The following is a 15,130-nucleotide window of genomic DNA, read 5'->3' on the forward strand; positions in this document are numbered from 1 at the left end:
CTCTTCCTATTGGTTTACTCTTTCTAGTTGGATATGAGGAGATCATTGTTTTGAAGACTGCTGGATAGTCCTAGGTTAATAGAGAGTTCTAGGTTGTCAGATGCCCCATGTAATTTTTAATGTTGATTTGGTTCTGTAGGAAAACTATCTATTGGACGAGAGGACGTTGACCGTTGAGCAAGGTTCTGCGCCCCCTTGTTGTAGATCATGGTGTGGGCAGATAATTATTCTGTCTAGGTTGTCACCAAAGAAGTAAGAATCTTGTACACCGACTTGCATAATATAAATATTTTTGCACCTATATATATATGATGTGCTATGATCCAAATAAGTAAGAAGTAAGAATAGTTTTATATTAAATTGTATTTTGATCGTATTTGCTTGTGATTGATATCATGATGGATGCATATATGTGCATAACCTATACCTATATAATTGAATTTATGGATGTGATGCTCTAGACTAACTTTATTATTATTTGTTGCCCCGTCATGGGTTAGAAGCGCGACCATGGTTAGTCTAAAGGCGAAAATTAAAGAGATTAATGTGTAGATGTGAACTTGATTAAATGAACAAGGACTTGGATCGTCTCGTTATCATTGGTTTGTTCCGTCACAGGCTCTAAGTGTGACACTATTGGTTTATCCCGTCACAAGCTTTAAGTGTGATACTATTGTTTTGCCTGTCAAATGCTCTAAGTGTGACAATATTAGTTTGCTCGTCACAGGCACTTAGTGTGACATTATTAGTTTATCCGTCACAGGCTCAAAACGTGATCGGGATGTAGCCCAAAATTCGAAAAATAATTGATATGGATCAACTTAATAAGAAAGGAATGGAAAACATTAAAAACACTAATAAAAATTTTAAGATATCGTATGGTATAACACTCTTGAGTGGTTGGATTTATATTGATATTTGATGTGCATATTTATAATGATTATTCGAGCACTATTAATAGTCAATTTGTGACTTCATGATGTCTGCAGTAATGGTTTGTGGTTTTCAAACTTATATTAATATTGTGTTGATGTGAATGTGTGGAGATTTTTACTGGGTTGTAAAGAACACCATCTCTACGATGACTTACAAGTCTATGGATGAGACCTATACAGATGGATGGATAAAAAAGTTTGAAGTGCTTTGGAAGCTATACAGGATGCAATCCAATGATTGACATCACAAAAGAAGAAAGATAATCCTTTCACTTGAAAGATACAACCCAAAACTTAGATCAAATCAGATCCTCATATAATTATAATCCAGTTGGACCAAATAACCTAATTTCATGTCCTCTTCCCTGAGATGATTTCGAGACAGTTGCCAAGAAAAAGTGTAGGTCCAGAAGTTGCAATTTAATTTAGAAATTATTAGATGGATCAGGTTCAGCGGACCACTAATAATTTCTCCATTTACCTAGCCCAAATTAGAGACCGATACATACGAGACGCCTCTTTTTCACTGGCCTTCGTGTCCGATTGGCTCCCTTTCCCTCAACTTCGATGGAGGAGAGGCGGAGAATGGCGACTCCAGCCGCAGCTGGAAGAGACGAACAGCAATGGAAGAAAAAGAAGAAGAAGACGAAGACGGCGGGAGGGAGGTGGCCGCAGATCAAAAGCAAGAGGGATCTCCAAATCAATCGCCTCAAAGGCAGCAGCATCTTTACGGTATATGCCCAAGGACCCCGAATTCCTTCTTTTCTTTTGCATCTCTTTTGATCTCTCTGTAGTCTAGTGCTTCTAATTAAAGAATTCGTCTTTTCTTTTCTTTTAGGTTTTTTTAGGCCTCAGGTTACAGATCCTTTCGTAAAGACTGATTGTTGACCATGCAATTACTTGTTCGAGCATGAATTCTTTGTTCATATTTTTTTTTTGTGTGTGTGTGTGTGTGGCGGCGCGCTAAATAGATTATCTTATGAAGGAGCATGAAGCATTGAAGCGTCATTCTTTTTAACCCCTACGGATAGCATTAGGTAACAAAACACGTATTTGACATAAAACGAAAGAAAGACTTGATATGTAGAGAGAATAATTTCTTCTGAAGATGACTAAATTTTCTTCGAGTTCTTTTTCAGGGTGTTCATATTTCCTCCTAGTGCTGAGGCATGCTTCTACGATGTTGTGTGCTCCCATAGTTACTTGGTTTGTTCGTTCATCCGCTCTGGGATTGGATTCATAATTTGGAGTTTTCTCTTCCTGAATGAATTGGATTCATTTATAGTACGATTGGAGTCGTTCTTTATTATGCTTTATTAAACATTTTTTGATAAAATGGGTTTGAATTTATCAATACATACAAGGTGAGTAATATAGAAATATTTTATGAGTGTTAAAAGGAGTTAATTAAGTAAATCGTCATATGGGATTCCTGAGTTGCTTAGTACACTAAATCTTGTAGAAACCACTTCAAACTTTAGCAATTCATAATTCACTTCGGATTTAATGAATTAGGTAACTCTATGTGCTCTAGCATCATGTGATTGTAGGCTTGACTTATGATCCAAATCGTTTAAATTACATGGTTTAGTCATGTTAGAAGAAGAACATGGTCCACTGGACTCGTGTATCGTTAAACTTTAGTGTAATCACTAATAGCCTGTTCAAGTTAAAAGTCCCTGTAGGAAAATCTCTTGTAAGTTGACTATTGCGACACTGGAGTCAAGTTAAGCTAAAGTATGTATGATTGATCAAATTGGCTAACTAGATCTCAAAGGAATATCCATTCCAATCACAACCTCAATGAAACACAAACAATTTCTGGCTCATCCTATATCAAAAATATATCGTTTATAGGTGAGAAAATGCCTCATATTACTGACTCTTTGTCCTATATCCAGGATCATGAACTCAATAATCACTCCTTATATAAGTCCCTTGACCTCTCTATATTTGTGCTATTATGTAAAACCATTGAATTGCTGACACCTTAATTTATCTGATTCCCCAAACTAATGCTGGAATTACCTGATGCAACATTTTGTCTGGCTTTTTGTAGATCAACTTTCTTGCAATCAATCATGTCATCTGCAACCTTTGAAATCTTAGCATATCGATGCCTATTCTATTTGCATTGTGGAACCAGTCCTAGAATTACTAGTTTGGCTTTCTCGCGCACTAGCTCCCTATGGATTTCTTATTTTCATTCTTCCATAACAAGTATGGAACTTTTTGGAAAACCTTGATCTGTACCTTTTTTTTCCTTTGAGCTGGGTCATGTTTTTTCAGGACAGCTAAGAAATGTTTGGGCCTGCTTAGTTGCCACCATTAAGTAGAACTGTCTGACTTTGGGGTCATTTAGATGCAGGTAATTGAAGACTAAACCATTGTTCAATAGATACTCAGCACTCCCTGGTGTTTACATGTGGATAAGTGTAGTCTAAGCTATGCAAGTATTATCCCAAAACCTGCTCACTTCCCTACTTTAATTTTGGCTCTGTGAAGGGAAAAACAAGTTTGTGTGAATGAAAGTACTGTGGAGGCCTCCTTACTTTCACCCACTCCACCACCCACCTTCATTTCTTGTGACATTCGCTGTCTTCTCTCTCAAACTGCTCGCTCCATCAGTCTGTCTCTTTCCTCCCTCCTTCCTTTCACAGTTCGGTTCTCTCTTGGAACAACACGATCCTCCCCTCTATCTTCATCTTCCTTCTACTTTCCCCATAACCTCCTCCATTCATTCGATCATCTACTTGTCCTATCCTCTCATATCCTGTCCCAACTCTGGTCTATCTGCAGTCTATTATGATTAGTGAGTTGATAATTTAGTTGTTATTGTCTCCTATCTATTTGCTAGAGCATGCCCTCCAATTCTTATTGTTTCTTTTTGGTGATTCTGATAGTTGTTATACCCACAAATGTTAATTAATGGGAGAAAAATGTGATAGCCTAAAACTGGTGTGTATCACAGTCTACATGCTTTGCCAAAATCAAGTCAATTTATAAGATGAAAGATAAAATGATAAACATTGGTGCTCTTCGTATTGAGATGTGGAGGTAAACCATAAAATAATTTTGAGTGACTAAACCTGAACACTAATAGAAACCCAAATATTCAGCAAACATGAGGCAAGTGACTACTGACTAAAGTTATAGTTCCATATGAATAACTTGTAGACAAATACCAAATGTAGGGCTATCGTTTGTTAAAATATAGTTCACTTGCCAACTTCAAGGACACACTGCATCCAAATGGCCCCTTTGGCTCCCCAGGATCTGAATTAGAAAAGTGATTATAAGGTCCTCATGGACTCTACTTTTGGACTTCAGTAAAACATCACCAGAAATTACCACTTCCACGTGATCTAAAGTTCAGTCTATTTGGGTCAGTGAAGGTTGGTAAGGTTAGGGCAGTAGGTTTAGCTTCAATTCCCAATCCAACGTATGATGGGTCCCCGTCGGATTCTTCCAATCTCAAAGAGGGCTGCGACAGGGAGATCCCCTGCCAAAACAAACAAAGCCATGAGATGTAAAAAAGATGAACTTGAGTAATCCAGCCCGTGCATAAGCTTGGCTAGACTCACTCTTGGCTTGATTAATTCTTAGCTGAAGTTCAACTGTCCATGAATGACTTGTTTAAAGATTATTGCCTTGAGCACATGGTCCTCTAGGTCTTTTGTCTGTATAGTCTGATCTAATCTTAATCTTTAGATTTCAATATATGAATATAGCATTTATTGTTTAGGAAACACTTCATCCATTAGATTGGTATTGATATTGAACAAATAAACTTTGGTAGGTATTTATCAGTAACTGAACCTCAAGCTCGGCTTATTCACTGACTGAACAAGCCCTCATCAAGGCATATATGAAGCAAAACAAGTGCTACTCACATATGACACAACCATAAGCACAAGTAACCCACCTTGTAATATCCATCCTTTTTCCAGCCAATCAGCTTAGAGCTGAGGTCATCATTCAAGTTTAAGGCTGATTGGGTCCTCATATGATATGTACTTCACCTACCAATATTCCTCTTGGGGACAAGCACATGCAATAGCTTTTGCCAATGTGACAACGTTAGACTATTGCAGGTCAAGAGGGTTGTTTGATGTTCATGTGACTAATTCTCTTTTCTCGTGCTAGATTTGTGCAGGGTTTAAGTGTAGTTCTTGTAGCACTTGTCAAATTGACAATGGTCAAGAGAGTAACATGGTCCTTGCATGACCAGCAATATATTGTGTCCAATCTTATATTTTAAAACCTGATAATAAATTGTATGTTACCAGCACAGACTTTTCCTGAGTTGATACATTCACGAACCAGGCTCATGTTTCATAGAAGATATGAGACCTTGGCAGGTTAAGAGGATTTTGGTTTTGAAAGGTTCAATGCTGGCCAGTCCTGAATGACAAACAGACTATATAGATTACATTAGGGTGGACCATCTCAGTATTTCAAGACTCAGTTCTGGTTTTACTTGACCTGTTTCACAGGTCGTCGCAGAGCTAAAATATCAGTTTAAAAGACTGCTTAATACTTGTGTTTGCGAGAAAACAGTTGATTCATATCATTTAAACCTGTTCAGGCCTGTCTTTTAATTGATGTCTAGCTGCAGACAAACAATTATCACAAACTTAAGAGGCCAATTGCAAATCACAAAACTGGTGCTATCCAATCAGAATGCTAGCTACTTATGTTTGGACAAAAGTAGTCAAACCTTTGAGGAAATTATTATCTTATGCAGTGATTGTGACTGTGGCGCGAAAGGAAGCATCATTATGAGTTAGTTTGATATTGAGGATCAATAGTACTGTTCGTGAATTGCTAGAAATGCAGTGCAGTGCATGTTTGTTTGACTCACTGTTAGTTTGTTACCTATCCCATACATGGATAATGATTAATAATTGAAATTTATGAATCACTGGTGGTAAAACTTAGCCTTGACTGAAAATGCAATCATTCCTCATGATACCTGTAAAGGAAAAGATGACAATTATGAATCATTACAGTTTTTTTTTTTTTTTTATAGAAGCCCCAGAAGGAAAATTTACCTTAATTCTATTATCTGCAGTTCCTTTTGGTACCATGGAAATGTCTTAAGGATCATATATCATCACTTTGTTTGCTAGTGAGACATTTACCTTAAGAAAGTATTGTATGCCAAAGAAATAGCATTAATAAACATTCATCATTCTCTCTCTCTTTCTCTCTCTATTTGAGCATAATTTTTCAGATACCAAATTTTTTCACTGCTGCTGAAGCAAAGTCCTTCATTGAAGCAGCAGAGTCTGTGGGATTCGTGCACCAAGGGAGCTTGGGTCCAGCCAAAGGTGAAGCCTACCGAGACAATGAACGCATTTCTGTCAATGACCCTGTTCTTGCTGAATGCATATGGGAGTCAGGCCTGAAAAAAGTATTTGATGATATCAAAGTTCAGGAAAAAGTGGCTGTAGGTCTGAATCCAAATATTAGATTCTACAGGTGAAGATCCTATCTTATTTTTTTCTTTTCTACTTTTACTAGTTTATGTCAAAGTTTCAAATTTATGTACATCCAAATTACAAATAAATTGGTTCAGCAGTTTCAAATTTCCTTTCTTTCATATTTTTTGTTTGAATACTGAAAAGGATATTAAAAGCTGTGCTTGTAGTTGTACAGTGACTGGAGCAGGATTCATGTCTAATTTGGTTTGTAAGATAAATATCCTGATGAAACCAAGCCTTTATTAACTCGTCTATCATGTATAACCAAGAATGGAAATTGAGCCAATGAACCAAGTGGCCCTGGCAAACCTTGAACATTCACCATTTAGTGTTCAATTTGGAATTGCCTATCAGTTATCAGATATAATCAGTCAGGCTAATTGTACATTTTGCGGATATAAGGTGGGCCAGCGGTTTGGTCGACATATTGATGAGAGTGTGGATCTTGGAGAGGGATGTAAAACACAATATACTTATTAATATATCTTAGTGGCAGTGAAGGTTCCAAAGTGAAAAAAAGTGTGGGTGGTAACCAAGAATCATTCATGCAATCTCTAGTTGGAGGGGAAACTGTCTTTTATGATCAGAGGCAAGGGGTTGTGGCAGAGGTATTGTTTGCTTTTGAACTGCGTTAGAAACTTGTGATATTCCTTTTTTTTTTGATGCGCCCTCTGTCTCATAGCAATCCTCGACCCTAAACTCTAAATTTTAAATTCTAAATTCTAAATTTTAAATTCTAAACTCTAAATCAAAGATGTCCAAACCTCTCCATGCACCCTTGTCATTTTCCATTTGATATGGTCTCATCTGGTTCGCTTAACAATGATGCTCCTTGGATCATTACAGTAGGAGCGAGCACCATCTGTGGACACGAGGGCGATTCTGAAGCTTGGGGATGGACGGGAATTTAATGGCGAATCAGCCTTCCCATCAACCATGCTGCCTCTCGTGGACCCTCAAGATGCTTTTGGGCCAAGCTGCAGCTCCTTCTCCAATGCCACCTCAATCAAGGGGAAGGTAGTGGTCTGTGACCTTACTGGATCTTCCAGAATCAACATGGGCACTGGGGTAAGATGGCGGATGGCGCAGCAATGATAAGACCAAACACTGGGGTTACCGACGCGTATACCACCCTTGCTGAAGCTCACAATCTCCCAGCATCGCATGTTAATTATGTCGATGGATCGAAGATCAAATCATACTTCAATTCGCCTCCATTGTTTTCAAGGGCACAATAATCGGAACTTCTCCAGCTCCTACCATCACTTTCTTCTCTCTTGGCCCGGGCGTGAACGTTCTTGCGACATGGCCATTTCAAGTAGGACCGACTTCCAGAAATCGAAATGAAATGACCTATAATTTCGTGTCCGGGACCTCCATGTCAACCGCCATCTTAGCAGTTTTGCAGCACTTACCAAGAGTACACATCCAGCTTGGTCACCTGCAGCAATCAAATCAGAGATCATCACAACTTCCGACAACTTGGACGATGATGGGAAGCCAATGAAGGATGAACGACTCCAAAAGGCTAGCTTTCTTGCAGTGGGCGCTGGCCATGTTTGAACCCCTCGAAAGCAGTCGATCCAGGTTTAGTGTGCGACCTGGACGGGAAGGATTGCATAGCTTAACTTTGCGGGCTGGGATACGCAGCCAGGCAAGTGGAAGTGATCGCTAGACGCAGTGTTGTCTGCAGAAATGTCAAGAAGATCGAAGGAGAGTTGAACCATCCATCGATAATGGTGCATTCAGATCGCAGCGTTTCAGTTAAACGCCGCGTGACGTGTTGGGAAGGCAAACTCAACGTACAGAGTCAAGGCGGACATGCCCAAGAGTGTCTCAGTATGCGTAACACCTGCGAAGAAAAGCTTCACAGTGAGCTTGAATTGGAGATCCAGAACCCGGCTCGGTATTGTTAAAAAAAAGAGGTAGGCGGAATTCAGTCAAAATGATATAGATCACGCCAAAGATCTTACATTTTTGAAAAAACTGGAGTTACATTTTTTTTTTTCAATTTTCATTCAAGAGTTTCTAAATGTTTCTACGCCCAGCAGCGTAGGCCATGCTGAAAAAAATTGAGATGGATTTCAAAAAATTATATTGTGAGTAAGGTTCGTCGAACCAGTACTGAAATCCGTACCGATCGGTACCGGTTCGAACCGAGTTGAACCGGACGGAATCATTCAGTTCCGGCCAGAGCCAATCAAATTCCAGCCCCTTATTTTCTACTACCAAACCAACCTGGTCGGAGATCGGGTCGGCTTGGTTTGAGCAGAACCGGCCGGTTCGGCTTGGTTCGAGCAGAACCGGCCGGTTCGGCTCGGTTCAACTTTTTCTGGTTGTGAGAAGTTCAATCATTATCTTTCCACTAAAAAATTAGGAAAGTCCAATTGCCAACATAAAGGTTAGATTGTCATTGAAAAATATAGCTATTATAGTGAACACAAATAAGTAATCCATCTTGCGCAAATAAGCTAGCTTCCAAGACAAGATAAACAAACTCTTGAATTTGAAATGCTAAATATCAAGATGAAAATGGAACCTAGCATAGTTGGATGAGCAGGGCATTCTAAGTCCTTTATGGCGACCATGTTGCACGGCAGTTGGAATTTTCTTGTTTGCCTATTTAACAACATCAGGCCTTTATTAGTGGACATTGATTCCTTACTAGTTGTAAAATATGTCTATCCCCTAAATATTTTGTATGGCAAGTAGGTGGACATGCCTTGCACTCCAAGGCCAAAAAATATTAAAAGAAAAAAAGCTTTTTTATTTAATTATTTCTAGAATTGATATGAGGATATCTCTAACTAAAATACTAGAAAGATAGATAATCTAGTGGCTTCTTGTGCATCTAATTAAAGGAGATATTTCGGGATCAAATAAAGGGGCAGTTAGTCAATGCAACCCTCTTTTGCGCCACGGGTTTGTCACTCACAATCTAGAGCACTCTAATCCAACCTAGCTATTGACATTAAGTATGATAAAGAAAATTAAGCGCTTCATTTCTTACATTTGATAATACGATAGATGGCCGAGTTTGACCTAGACTACCTTGCAACATTTTAAATCCTATGGGACAAGGGTGTTCTAATTTCTCTATAAATCCCTTTTTCCTTTCTTTTTTTTTTTATTTTTTTGTTTTTTTTTCTTCTTCCTTTCTTCTTTTCTTTTCTTTTTTCCTTCTTTTCTTTTCTTCTCCCTTGTCACAACTCAGGACATCACCCAAAATAGCTAGCTAGAATAGATTTTTTATATTTCTTAGTTCTGTATAAGTATCCAAGATCTCTCTGAAGAATAACCGATGTGGGACCGAACACACGCCCACTCCTCCAGTTTAAGCCCTGACGTCCTTGTCAGATTAAGAATCCAAATCCATTCAAATCTAAGCATCACGATTGGCCTGTAGTCACTCATAATGAGCCCTTGTTGCAGTGTTTCTTAGTCCAAATGGGCCATGGGCCGGGTCCACTTTGATACTATTTGTTACAACCTAGAATATCACCTAAAATAGCTAGCCTGAAGGTATGTTTCGGGTTCCTTAGTGTATATAGTACCCAAGATCTTTCCGACGAATAGCCAATGTGGAACTAAATACATGCCCGCAGGATCCTTACATTCATTCCATTCTTTTTTTTTTCTTTTTTTATTTCATGTCTTCTTTCTTCCTTTTTTTTTTTACTATTTTTTATTTCCTTTGTTTCCTCTTTTTTTTTTTCTTTCTTTCTTTTGTGCCTTTGTTTTTTCATTTCCTTCTTCTTTCTTCCTTTTCTTTCTTTCCCCTTTATTCTTCTTTCCCCGGGTAAATAGGTTTTGGAGTTCCACCCATCTTCTGGTCATGTTTGATCACAAAAACAAGATGGGATAGTCAGGACGTCCCTCGTCTCGTTAGAACTTAAAACCTTTGACAATGATTGCGGCGCTGAAAAACAAGAAGAGAATTGTTGTGCTTGATATCGAAAGGAAATTGTGATTGCTCCTCACCACATGATGATCCCAGTCACACCACGAATTCCCTTCACACTCAATAGTATATCAGTCTTTTTGTCATTCATCTTAGTATAGGTCTTTTCGCCATTCATGCGTCAAAACTACAAGGTCTGTCGAGTAACAGTAATTGCTGCCTCCTCCAGTGCTTCCACCATCGTCTTGTAACTCTCATTTGCTCCTCCAACATTAGTCATTGTTCGGTTCATAGTAGACCTAGGAACGAATAATGTGGATGGGTAGTTTGGCTCAGCTTCAAAAGTTCTCCCCACCTTAGAATAGTTGACATTATGGTGAACAACCTCAGCTGCAGCATCCCCTAACACTCCATAGGGATACACTATATAATCATCGACATCTAGGTCATAAAGTAGCCCTGGATTAGCAGCCTTTCATGTGCTCGCATGAGCAGCACCCATTGCAAAGAAGCCCGCATATTCATGTTGCGCATCCAGACCAGAATTCCCATCGATCACTGCCCACAACATGAGAAGTTTTGATGATAGCAGACTTGATTGCGGTCAGAGACCAATCAGGATGGGCACTCTTAGTGAGTGCTATATATACAATGCCTATCAAGTGAGGGTTTGCCATGGAGGTACCAGATATAAGTTGAAGGTCTTTGTACATTGCCTTCAGATCCCATCCGGACAGGCCAGGCAATCATGATGTCAAGACCCAGTCTCAAGATATCAGGCTTCAGAATGCCAGGGCTAGCTTAGCTATGTTCGGTCCCCTAGATGATGAGACCACCACTGCCAACGCCCATAACCTTCGAGCATTAGAAGTTAGCTATGCTGATAAATCGAAGATCTTGCTGTACGTCAATTCAACCAAAAATGCCACTGCCACGAACGTCACTGGGGTTCCAGCATTCAGAGTGTTCGCATTTTAAAGCCTGACATCTATCTTCCTTATAGATCACTGCCATATAACAATGGTGACCATACCTTTGATGCGTTATCTGGGACTTCCTTCCATGTGGGCTCCTCACCTTAGTGGTGTTGCAGCCCTTGTGAAGAGTATGCATCCAGACACTCCCATATATAGCGATCATAGCGATCTTGATGACATCAGATACCATGGTCATAGCGGAAAGCTAATAAAAGATGAGAATTTCCAGCTCGCTTGCTTCTTAATTTGCCGTGGGTGCTAGACATGTAAATCCATCAAAGGCCACCAATCCTGGTTTGGTATATGACTAGGATGTCGAAGACTACAAAAGTTACCGATGCGGATTGGGTTATAGAGATGATGAAATGGACAAGAAGACTGGTGAAGCAGAGCTGAACTATCCTTCGACAAAAGTAACTCAAGCCTGCAAGAAGGTGATAGTGTACTCTATAACAAATGTGAGCTCAGCATAGACTATGAAGGTGGACATGCTAGAGGGATCGCACCAGAGAAATTGAAATTCTCCAAGGTGAATATGAAGAAGGTATTCAAAGTGAACTCTAGTGGCAAAGACCATGCAAAAGGAAATTTGTTGTGAGTTTGAGATAAGCACATTGTGAGTTGTCATCAATTGAGAACAATTGGTAGCAGCAGTAAAAGAATTGACAATCTATTGACTCCAATGAAGCAGGCCTAGAAAAGGTTTTCCTTCTATAATAAAAAAGAGTAATGTAATCTAAATGATAGCCATCGATCTGATTAGCACCTTTATGTGTGATTGTTGGTGAATTTTGATCAATATTTGTGGTTGGATGAGGTTTTGCTCTGCTAGAAGATGGACTTGTTGCTGGTTGTCCATGTTGTGCCCATGCCGGGCATCTCAAGTTGCTTAATGGTCCAGTTTTGCCTGGTATGCGTCCTGGCAATATGAATTAATATATAGACAAGCTTAGACCTCATTTAGCATTGCTATAGGTAGTAGATCTTTTATTTGTAGAGCTTTAAGTAGTCCAGCTTTTGCTAGTAAGGTTTTCAATTAAAAGTTATTTGTTGCTTGGGAAGTATTTTTCTAAAGTGCTGTAGAATTTTATTATTTTTTGAACAACCAAATTAAGAAAACATTTTTAGTATCAGGAAATGATAGTAGCCTCGTTTGGTATTACTTTTGGAGGGTCAAAAAATACTTATTGGAAGGTTAGAATCTCTTGAGGGTGATCTTGAGATATTTAATAAAAATTTTGAAATCATTTTTAGACAAAGATTCTACTTGAGATATTGCTTTTTTGGGATGGCTTCGAACGTGGCAAACCATTTTGGGAGAGTTTTCTGGATTGATGAGAGAGAGCTGCCTAGAGCACTACAAGATTTGTTATGAAAGAGAGACATTACTTTCTCCGCCAAACACACTCAAGATCCCTCCGCCCCACTAATAATAATGCAAAATGTTCTCGTTCTTGCCTTTTTGGCCATAGTGTTCTTTGTGTTGCTTTTTTATCAATTTTTTTTTTTTCAGGATTTCTGTAACTGGCATCCCCAGATCGAAGATGTGTTTGCTTGATATCGAAAGAATAATCCTCTCTCCCTCTCTCTCTCGGAGTGGTAACGGAGTTATTTTCAATTACTCTAAGCATTCTTACATGCTAATTCTCGGTCGAGTCAGTTATGCAACCCGGTCATCAACATGTAGCTTAGAAAGCAGATTTGATTTCATCTCAAACACTGGACCCCATTATCATGAAATCATGGCAATAGGCACTGCTAGCATCGCAGGTGCTCTTCCATTGATATCATCAAAAGCACAATGGAGATAACGTTTCACAGTGTGTGATAAACCATCCAGCGAAACCCACTGTCACGCCCGGAACCCAGCACCCAGGTTTGGTACGCGACTGGCTGCATGAGCCCTAGAGTAGTGCCCTAAAGATCATGCAAGGCCTAAGATAAACAAAAATCCAATAAATCCACAACTAATTAATTAATTCAAATAGACAAATCCAGCATATCCAAATAATCAATTTGGTTCAATTACAAGATTTTCAAATGCTCATCGACATCAAAGAAAGATAAACTAACTAACAAGCTAATGACTTTGATACTCGCGCTCTGCGCCCAACCCATCCATGTCTATGCATCCTGCAACTCTGAAAATAGAAAAAAGAAGGGGGTGAGCTTTACAGCCCAATAAGAACCCCTACACGTCCATACCAAAACAATAGTAATATGAATTTGAAAAACCACGACAAATCGATGCACATTTCATGAAATCATAAACGGCTTCCAAAAGGCTCAAATAATCAATATAAGTATGTACGTCAAACATCAATAAAAGTCCAACCATACCGAAATGATATAGCATATGATAGCTCATAAATCTTCATTACTATTTTCAATACTTTTTCTTTCCATTCTATATTAACTTGATTCCGATCAATTATTTTTCCGACTTTGGGCTACATCTCGGTCACGTTTTCGGCCCGTAACGGAGCAACCGATAGTATCACATTTCCAGCCTGTGATGGGGCAATCGATAGTATCACATTTCCAGCCTGTGACGGAGCAATCGATAGTATCACATTTTCAGCCTGTGATGGGGCAATCCATAATAACGAGATAAGCCCAAAGTCCCTATTCATTTAATCAATTCATACAGACACATCAATTCCTTTTTTCATTTTATTTTCGACCTAGACTAACCACTAGTCACATTTTCGACCCGTGACAAGGCAATCAATATAACATAGTTAGTCCATCCCACCACATCCATAAATCCAATTATGCAGGTATAGGTTATACACATACATATATCCATCATAATACCAATCACAAGCCAATATGATCAAAATATAATTTAATATAAAACTATTTTTGCTTTGTCTAGATCATAACATATCATACATATGTGGTACAAAAGTATTTATATCATGCAGGTTGCCGTACAATAATTCTTACACTTTGTTGAAAACTCAGACAAACTAATTATCCGCCCTCACGGTGATTTATAAATCGGAATGTCCAGGACCCCGCTTATCGTCTTCTCGTCCAACAGATTATTCTCCTACAGAATCAAGTCATCCTTAAAAATTATCCACGATATATGAAAATCCAAAACTCTCTATGAATCCTCTTAAGGGTCCATCAGTATTTAGCACCTCAGGACTAACTAACAGTCCATGATCTCCCTGTATTAAACTAGAGAGAAAACATAACAATAAGAGAGAGCAACTAGAGAGGGAGAAGAACAAAGAAGATGGTAGTGGGTGGTTCTCTCTCTCTCTCTCTTCCTTCCTTCCTCCCGATTGGAGGGAAAACTTGACGGCGGCGGTCCATGGTCGGCACCGCCCCATGACTGATGGCCTCGGCGGTGCCGGCGGTGCGCCACGGCTGGCTGGAATGGAAGAGGAGAAGGCCGAACAGAGTTTTATCTTTTCCCATCAGTCCGGCGGCTAGAGGGTGCTTAACTTACCTCCGGCGAGTTCCTCCGGCGAGATCGGCGGTGAATACTTCGATCTCCTCTCACGGACTCTCACGGATTGCCCCCCCACCCCCCCACACCCCCCCCCCCCCCCTCCCCTCTTCCTTTCGGTGGATTTGGGGAGGAGGAATAGATGGAAACAGGGGAGGGAGAAGACCCGCTCGGGAGTCTCCCTCCCCCTCTCATGGGTCGGGCTAGTGCATCGTCGTGATGGTGCCTCCGCTGGCCGCCGAGGGCCTGCCGCAACCGTCGTCATCGCGTTTGGTCCCCAGTCATATATCCCTTCTCACGACGGCAACATGAGGGGCTCTCACGATTCCCCCACTTTGCTTGCGTCGAACGGTGCCCATGAATAATCT

The 15,130-nt window shown here is 39.7% G+C and overlaps 1 long non-coding RNA gene and 1 pseudogene across 2 annotated transcripts; one reads left to right on the forward strand and one right to left on the reverse strand.

The window, feature by feature from the left end:
* Positions 1-1,181: 1,181 nt before the first annotated feature.
* On the forward strand, positions 1,182-8,647 carry LOC103699885 (uncharacterized; annotated as a pseudogene). The gene is made up of 4 exons (XR_015976415.2): positions 1,182-1,667; positions 6,172-6,418; positions 6,816-7,029; positions 7,268-8,647. The product of XR_015976415.2 is annotated as an uncharacterized LOC103699885 (transcript).
* Positions 8,648-12,503: 3,856 nt separating this feature from the next.
* Positions 12,504-14,840, reverse strand: LOC148714394 (uncharacterized). The gene is made up of 3 exons (XR_015976416.2): positions 14,763-14,840; positions 14,249-14,354; positions 12,504-13,440 (listed from the first exon to the last, which is right to left on the reverse strand). It is a non-coding gene; the product is annotated as an uncharacterized LOC148714394 (long non-coding RNA).
* Positions 14,841-15,130: the final 290 nt, after the last annotated feature.

This window comes from Phoenix dactylifera, chromosome 3, assembly GCF_051530095.1.
Source record: "Phoenix dactylifera cultivar Ajwa chromosome 3, Ajwa_hap1_PhDact_Kaust_v1.1, whole genome shotgun sequence".
Classification (NCBI taxonomy): domain Eukaryota; kingdom Viridiplantae; phylum Streptophyta; class Magnoliopsida; order Arecales; family Arecaceae; genus Phoenix; species Phoenix dactylifera.